At 42.1% G+C, this 8,950-nt stretch overlaps 1 non-coding gene across 1 annotated transcript; it reads right to left on the bottom strand.

The window, feature by feature from the left end:
• Positions 1–7,328: 7,328 nt before the first annotated feature.
• On the bottom strand, positions 7,329–7,401 carry TRNAK-UUU (transfer RNA lysine (anticodon UUU)). Its single transcript has one exon. It is a non-coding gene; the product is annotated as a tRNA-Lys (tRNA).
• Between the last annotated feature and the right edge of the window lie 1,549 nt (positions 7,402–8,950).

The raw sequence follows: 8,950 nt of genomic DNA, 5'->3' as shown, positions 1-8,950 counted from the left end.
GTGGAGCAGTGAGGCGGGGTCGGTGACTTTGACTTCGGGTTTGGGCTCCCGAGGTTTCTGACGCCTGGTGACTCAGCCGCAGTCGAAGTTTTGCGGTGTCGGTTGGGATCCCTGCGCGAGGAAAGTGAAAGGGTCTCGGGGAGTTCCTCACCCTCCAGGTCCTGCATCCGAAAGTGAGCGGCCGGTGGAAACAGAGGACACGCGGGACCTCAGCAGCCTCCGTAGCCTGCTCTGCTAGTTTGAGGCCTAAGCTGGGCGCTCTGGCCTCTCTTCTCTCCTCTCCGGGTTGCAGCGCGCGGCACGAGGAGAGGGATTGGAGAGGAAGCGCGCGGCCGGAGTCCCAGAGCTAGAGTCCCAGAGCTAGAGTCGAGCAGGCGCTGGGTCTCCAGACTCCGGCTCCCGGCCCCGGCACCGAGTCCGCCCGCCCGCCCCCGGAGTCGGAGTAGGGAGAACAGTCCGAGCCCCTCAGGGTGAGTGGGTGGAGGTTGGGGGCGAGGGGCGGGGCGCTGGCGGGAGCGCGGGACCGGAGACCCGGGCGCGTGGACCTGGGCAGCCCAGACGGCGTTCGTGGCGCCAGCAGCGGGGAATAACGGAGGCCGGATTTGCTGCTTGGGGATTCCCGTCCTTCTTCCTTTCCTTTGCCTTTGCCTTTTCCTTCCTTCCTTTTCCATCCGCCTCCCCGAGGCTGAATGTGTGTCGCCCTCGATTGTTCGCACTTTGAGTATGCGGGTACGATGGCACTCTGGCGGGCTCGCGAGGCTCCGGAGGGGGCCAAAGGGATTTCTTGTCTACCGACCGAGAGCCTGAGCGCCTCCGCAGGCACCCGGCTTTGTCCCTCGCTCAGCCACGCCCCCCCGCCCCGGCCACCCTCTCCAATCGCGATCCTCACAAAGCCCGGTGGGGTCGGAGCTGCAGGAGGGGAGCAAAGAAGTGGGAGATTTAATTTGCGGCTGAATATTCAGGCTTAGCCTGAGTGAACTAGGGCACTAACATTCTGAGAAATTGAAAAACGAATAACGTTTTAAGATTTGTAACACCATTCCTTCCAATAACAATAAAAATGGCACGGATTGAATACGATTCTTTCAAGAAAGGTCATTTTAAGGTTGTTAAGTTAAGGAACTCGGAGAATGAGTTCCATTCAAAACCCACACTGTCCAAAACTGGGTCCAGACATCTCCCACTTCACCGATCTCTTTCTCCTTGAATTTGTATTTCCACAGAATTTTATGCCAATATAATGTGTGCTTACGCTTAAAGTCTTTATTCGATCGTCCTACTATACTAGTCTGCACCAAATATAGGTATAAACACTGAAATCTGAAATTTTGATATGTGACAGAACCACAAATCTGTTATAATTAATTCTTTTGGTTTCATTTATATTTGCATTTACTAATAGAATGCAATCAATGAAAACATCGTAAGTAGATAACAAATTTGAAAGGGCCTTTACTGGAAGTTGTAACAGAAGTAAATATGGAATTTATCACCTCTTTCTCCAAGAGGTCGCATACAATATATTGATATAAGACCACCTCCGCTGAAGGAATATTTCCATTGCTCCTCTACTGGACACCAGGGATGGAAGGAATTTTACAATTCGGGGCAGTGTGTCACTTCAGATAGCTAGAAGGGTTTTGGAATTGCCTAGTGAGAGAATGGTGGGATTTCAAAGTAAGTTGGGAAGCAAGAAGCCAAACTAGAGGATTCTCAAACTCGTGAATGTTAACTGGTTGAACATGGAAGAGGTAGGAATTGATTCGGTGTTTATGCGTGATTGTAGCCGAGTTGGAGTAAAGTTTTAATAGCAAGGGATGGAAAAACTCTCTAGAAGAGGATGGTTTCGATCTATCGACCGCTGGAGTTGTGGGCCCCGCACGCTACCGCTTCGCCACTCTGCTTAGCCCCTGACAGAAGCCACTGTTATTCCCTTCAATGATTATGTCACCGTTTCTGCGCTGAACATTTTTTTCGATTTCCTTTCTTTCTGATTTCCTTTCTTTCTGTCGCCCCTCTCTCTCGAGGCACGTAGATCAGCTCTTCCGCAACCAGATGACCTCGGGTCATCACCTTCGGGTCTGCAGTTTTCCAACCTGCCCAAGAGTGCCCAAAGCTCGTCATTGAACCCCCTCCCCAGCACTCCTCCCCACTCCCTCGAGCCGCTAGCCTCTCGGAGCGGAGGAAGAGCCCGCGGAGCAAAACTCTGGGTGAACCCTTATCGGGGAGAAGATCGGAAGTCGTGGAGCCAACTCTGCTGCCACCGGAAAGGAAACGTGTTAACCGTCTCCTCTGTTACCTGTCGAAAAATCTTATAGATGACACTTTGAATAAAAGAGAGGCATTTTGCTTGCTCGCAAGGGCGCAAGATTTTCAGTACGGTGCGCCTGAAATAGAGTTCACCCAGGTTGTTTCTCAAATTATTACACGGGGGTCACAATTTCGACTGTATCTCGTTTGGGGCCGTTTGGACTAAACAAACAAATACATTTTATAATAAGATAGGACCTTCCTTTTCCCGAGGCTTATATTAGAGAGCAGAACCTTTGGGAAGTTCCCGAACACAGCTCTCATTTGCGGCTGCCTCTGCGATGACGCTAGAAGGGGTCCGTCTGGAAGGTTGTAAATCTTTTCTCTTTAGTACTGGAAGCTTTTGGACAGTGAGCGCAGAGTGTTCCTTCAGTCACATGGCTAGGCCGAGGCTTGTATGCTAGTGTGTTTTTCTTTGTTTTGTTCGTTTGTTTTTTCTCCTTGTACTCCATGTCCCCGTCCACAATAAAACTTAAGGAGCGATGGTGGAGTGGCGAGCTTAGCAGCTCGCACCAGCAGAGGACCCTCCTCGGGTCCGCAGTCACGCGCACTGAGCCCAGCTATGCAGCTCCTCGGGTCTGCAGCTAGGCTCACCTGAGCCCAGCTATGCAGCTACCCCAGCCAAGGAAAGCGAAACTCCATTATTCCTTTGGGGCTCTTACCCCGACACCCCACCCCCAGATATTTGTCATCTCAAGGAGATGCTGCCATCTTCAAATTATACCCTCTCAAGAAAGTCTTTTTTCAAAACTTTTCTGACTGCAACTCAGTGTCGAAATACATTTTAAGTCACAACTCAGTACAATATGCAAACAAATGTATGTATATGTATATATATATATACATTTATACATATGAGAGAGAGATTTATATATATATATGAGAGAGATAACTATCTGAATCTATCTCTATCATCTATACCAATATCGATATAGCTATAGATAGATGATAGATATTTGGAAAGACAGAGAGACCAAACTCTACCAAACAGTATTTTACTGCACGGGTTTATTCTGATATTTCCTATTTCTATTCCTATGTCTTCTATTTCATTTGTTAAAATACCATTCATGACCTTTTTTTATATTAATTTTACACCCATTCACTTCTGAGTGATTTGAAAAACACTGTCACTTATATAATGGTATTCGAAATGTCTCTTCCTTTTAGAGTCAGATAAGGAAGATGTGAAAGACAGTGACCGTTCCACAGTGGTCAAAGAATTAAGGAAATGGTTCTAAGGCCACCAGCTTTTTTTTGGTATCAAACAGGACACAATGTTAACTCTCCCAGAGACTACACTCCACATGCCCCATCTGTGATTTTTCCTGCAGTTAGTGAAGGGAAATCACACTTATTCTAAACAGTCCTCTCTGATTCCATTTTTTTCCCACCTCTATTCCACAGTTGTGATGTGGATTCTTTTCCTCCTCATCTGCTGAAGGATTCTTGCCTGTGTGACTAAGTAGGTATTTGTCTTCACCTCTTAGAGAATATTTTGCTTTTATTCCTCTATTTTATCGTGTCCAACATATTGTTCTGATGCTGTTCCCTCTGTGTAGAGAATTCTTACCTCAGATATCTATAAGATTTACTCCCTGGCCTCCTTCAAGCTTTTGTTCAAATGTTGGGATCAATGGATCCAGAGGTTTTGGACAAATGCAGTCTGCTCTCCATTTCCCGTGACTACTTCAAACGATTTGTCTATTAACTTCTCCTAACATTTCTTCTAGGATGAATAATCCTCACCTGCCTTTGCTGTGTTGTCACAGTGCACTGGTTGCAATGTTACCGCATTCATTCAGCATTCACTCTTGCTAGCTGTGGTTTATGGCTCTCTAGCATCAGTTAGATGTTTGTATACTGGAAATTTCAACCTTAAAGTATCTGGGATCATTTGAGATACCGGAGACATGACTCACCAAACTTCAGCCCCACACGGAGAAGAAAAAAAAAAAAAAAAAAGAGGGTAAAACAACCTTCCTTCAATCTTTTAATAATATTTTAAAAGATGAAATTCCTGTTATTGATGCCTGAGGGTGATGACATCTACTGGATGAGTTGATCTGTGCAGCTAATTGTTCAGTGGCTGTTCTGAAGTAGATTTTATCTGGAAGGTATTAATATATGATAAAAGATCCTCAACCTTGTGACAATTCCCACAAGTCAGTCCACATGCATTTCTCCACACCTCTGGTCTCTAATCTTCAAATCTTACGCTTTTCAGATTCCTGACCTTCCAGCCAACCATTCCCTTTTGCCTAGGATTCCATATACAGCTTTATCTTAGGCCACTTCTCTCTCCATGTAAAGAGGAACATCAAATGAACCATCTAAAGCTCTAGCCACTGGGAGGATTTCTTTTCACCATTATCTTGCAGGGTTACATCTGAATGGGAGATTGTGTCACAGCAGTTCATTTAAAGCTCACAGCAACATACAGAACTCACCTATCTATGAACCAGGTGATTTGATTACCAACGGCTCTTCTACCTAAACCCCACATAATCGTTCTTAACTTCTCTGATATGTCAGACTGGACATTTTCACTGACATTTCATTAGTCAAATCAAGTCACATGGCCAAGTCCATGAGGAAGAGGAAGTGTGTATATTATATAATAAATATATTATTTCAATGAAATAATCATAAATAATTATAAATTCACATGAAGTAATTATACTTATAGTTATAAATTCACATGAAGTTGGAAAGATAATGTATCAAGGTTGCATGTATCAACAGTTCTTTTTTTTTTTACTGTTGAGTATGGATGTATACTTCCATAGTATAGATGGACCACAGCTTGTTTAACCTATTCACCTATTAAGGAACATTCTGGTTGTTTTCAGGTTTGAGCTATTACAAATAAAGCTCCTATAAGTAATAATGCACAGGGATTTGTGTGGATATAAGTTTTCATTGTTCTGGGATAAATGCCTAGGAGTGGAATTGCTGAGTTGTATGGTAAGTGTGTGTTTAGCCCTTTAAGAAACTGACAAACTATTTTTCAGAGTGGCTACACCATTCTACATTCCTATGAGCAATGTATAACGATCCAGTTTCTCTGTATTCTTACCAACCTTTGGCAGTTGTTACCATTTGTTATTCTATCTCTTGCAGTAGGTGTGTAGTGATATCTCACCATGGTCTTAATATATATTTCCTAAATGACTTGTGATATTGAACATCTTTTCATGTGCTTATTTCCCAGTTGTATATCCTCTTTGGTGAAAAGTCTTTTCATGTTTTTTGACCATTTTCTAATTGGATTGAGTGTTGTTTTAATGTGGAGTTTTGAGAGGTCTTTGTATATTCTAGATATGTCTTTGCCAGATATGTGATTTACAAATATTTTCTCCCAGTCTGTACCTTGCTTCGTTTATTTTCTTAACGAGTCCTTTGCAGAGCAAACGTTTTTAATTTTGATGAAACCCAGTCAGTCAAATTTGTCTTTTATGGATTGTGTGTTTGGTGTTATGTCTAGGAACTCTTCTCCAAGCCCCAGGTCCCCCAAATTTTCTCACATTTTTTCTAAAAGTTTTATAGTTTTATGTTTTATTTTAAAATCTATGAACCATTTTCAGTTACTTTTTAAATAAAGTGTGAGGTTTAGGCGGCAGTTGTCTTCTTTTGCCTATGGATTGCTCCACCACAATCTTGTGAAAAGACTTTTATTCCTCTACTGAATTGCCTCTGCACTTCTGTAAGAATTAATTTAGATGTACTTGCATGTGGTGCTTTCTGGATTCTCTATACTGTTTCATCGACATATATCTATCCCTCTGCCAAAAATGTACACTGTTTATAACTGTGGCTGTATAATAAGTCTTGAAATAATAAGAATATTTTCTTCCATTTTATTCCTGTTTTTAAGAATCATTCTAGTTATTCTAACTCATTTTTCTTCCCATATAAATTTTAGAATAGTCATGTCTATAGCTACAAAAAATCTTACCTGGATCTTGATAGGAATTATGTTAAATTATGTTAAACCTCTTTATCATTTCCAGGAGAGTTGACATCTTAGCTATGTTGAGTTTTATAATCACGGAATCTCTCTCCATTTATTTAGGTCTTTGATTTATTTCATCAGAATTTTATAGTTTTGTTGTTTCCAGCATGTACATGTTCACATGTCTGGATAGATTTTCATCTAAGTGTTCTTTTCCTTTTTTACAAAAAGTACTGTATTTTAATTCTGGTGTTCACATGTTTATTGCTAGTATATAGAAATACAATTGATTTTTCTATTTTGATCTCGTATTCTGTGACTTTGCTGAACATACTTATTAGTTCCAGGAGGAATTTTGTTTGTTTGTTTGTTTTTAGGTTCCTTAGCATTTTCTATGCAGACCATCACATAATCTTCAAATGGCATGGGAAGTACAATCCTTCCACAGAGAGGGAGGGGGGAAATGTATATTTCTAAAGAGAAATACAATCCACTGAGCAAGAAATTGCACCACCAACACACAACAGGACAAAATTGCAGAAACGTATGGTAAAGTATGCCAATATTTCTGGGTAGGGTGAGCATTTCACCTAAAGATCGTACTGCAGTATTTGTGAAATAACTCCCTACCTTTTGGGTTTATCATTAGAATATGACATTATCACGGTTTAGTGGAGGGCTTTCCCATCTGCCAAGTAGGTCAGTTGTGAGAGTGAAGAACTGAAAATCTAAAGGTCCTGACCCAGAGAATACTTTACCCAACAAATATAGTTTCCAGTTCCTTTTCTAAAGCACCCTAGTCTAGAGAGATAGCCTTCTTATATTTCATGGGCTGTAAGGGTTTTGTACTGCATTCCTCAGGAAGTCTCTATTATTATAAACTGCTAAAATCATCTTTTGTTTGGAACAGAATATCAAACCTCAACTACTAGTTAAGGCTGAAGGTAGCTGACTTCTGGGCTTTTTCTCACTGTAGGTTGGTAAAAGTCATCGAAGTTTAACCCAAATTTTCCTTGGGAAAAAAGCTTAAATACTAGTAGCCCAAGGAAACAGAGGTCCATCATGCCTGGACAGGGACTTGAACCCTGGACCCTCAGATTAAAAGTCTGATGCTCTACCAACTGAGCTACCCAGGCTCTCTGTGGGCCTCTTTACTACGTCTCCTTTGCACAGTTCAATTGCTTTGGGGGCATTCTTAACCCCCAACAGAATTTTGATAAATTCGATATTCCCCCTCACATGTTTTTTCAGTGGACATGTAACATTCTTCTTCATAAGGTTCAATCTTTCTGAATGATAGAGTAACTTATATCAAAGGAATCTTAAAACCATAGTAATTTAATACTTACCAACATCTTTTGAGAAAGAGAGAGAAGAGAAAGCCCTTGTTAAACTTCTGTAAAAGATTTTCCTTTGATCTTTTATTTCCTTGAATTCGTTATTTCCAGCCCGTGTCTCCCATAGAATTTTATTCCAATACCACATCTTTTTATATTTAGTGTCTTCTTGATTTTCCTACGATGCTTCTCTCTACCAAGTCCAGGTATAAACGTTGAGATCTGATGTTTTTCTTTTGAACCCAAATCTGTATTAAAAATACTTCTTGTGGATTGTGCTATATCTGCATCTACTTGCACATAATTAATCAGAGATGATAAACAGATAATAATTTAAACACCCTTTAATGGAGCACATAATGCAAATAAATGTGGAATTTGTCCTCCTCCCTCCTCCATGAAATCGTGTACAAGACTACGTCTACTGAAGGATTCAGTCCTTCCCATTGTTCCCGTGATGGGAGTCCGAGAGGAGAGCATGTTTACACCCCGGGGCACTGTGCCACAGCCAAATGAGTCTTAATTTATCAGAAATGTCTTAATTTATCAAGCAGAAGGGCGAGACTTTTCCATGAAAGGTGAGAACGTGGGACTTACGTGCCACACTTCTATGGCAGGCTGATCCTCTGAGAGGTGACTTTTGAAAGGTAAATACCTTAGGAAAGGTGAAATATGATGTAAGATCTAGAAGTAGATTTAGTTCAACTGTTTGAATACAGCTTAACAATGGAGTTGCTACAAAACTTGTAGCCAAGGTTGGTTCCGATGCATCGATCTCTGGGTTTCCTGTCCAACACACTTCAGCTGGTCCACTCTGCTTATAAACGGATGTTCCCTCGTCGATATTCAACTCCGTTATCACAACTGGGTTTTCAAACACAAGAATGGCTTCTTCTCTTTTCGTTTTTTCCCCGTCTTTTTCTTCCTCCCCCCTAGCTCAGCTCACTCCTCCCTTTACTAGGCCTCTTTTCGGTCCCCTTGAGAACCACAGGGTTCCAGCAGCGCCTCCAAGTCTGCCCGTTTCCAATCCGCCAAATATTCAGTCTCTGAACCCGCTTCTTCAGAAGCTTGTCTGGGCTCACAGGAGGAGCTGCAGGGGGAACCTAGGAGGAGCCGGCAGGGCAAAGCCTTGCGGAAACCCTCGCTTGAGAAGAAACTCAAAAATCTCAAGAGGTTTTTCTTTGCCTGCAAGGGAGGCAGATTTTCAGAATTCCATTTCCGATTGGATAACGTTTGGATCCGTTTCGACAGGGCACAGGAATTCCTGTGTCTGAAAACAGGATTTTTGTTTTCGGAGTTGGTCTCGGAATAGGGCTTTTGGAAGCCTCTGCACACCAAGGCTCCTGTT

Source organism: Tursiops truncatus, chromosome 10 (genome assembly GCF_011762595.2).
Source record: "Tursiops truncatus isolate mTurTru1 chromosome 10, mTurTru1.mat.Y, whole genome shotgun sequence".
In the NCBI taxonomy this organism is placed as follows: Eukaryota; Metazoa; Chordata; class Mammalia; order Artiodactyla; family Delphinidae; genus Tursiops; species Tursiops truncatus.
This window is presented reverse-complemented; position numbering and strand designations above follow the sequence as displayed.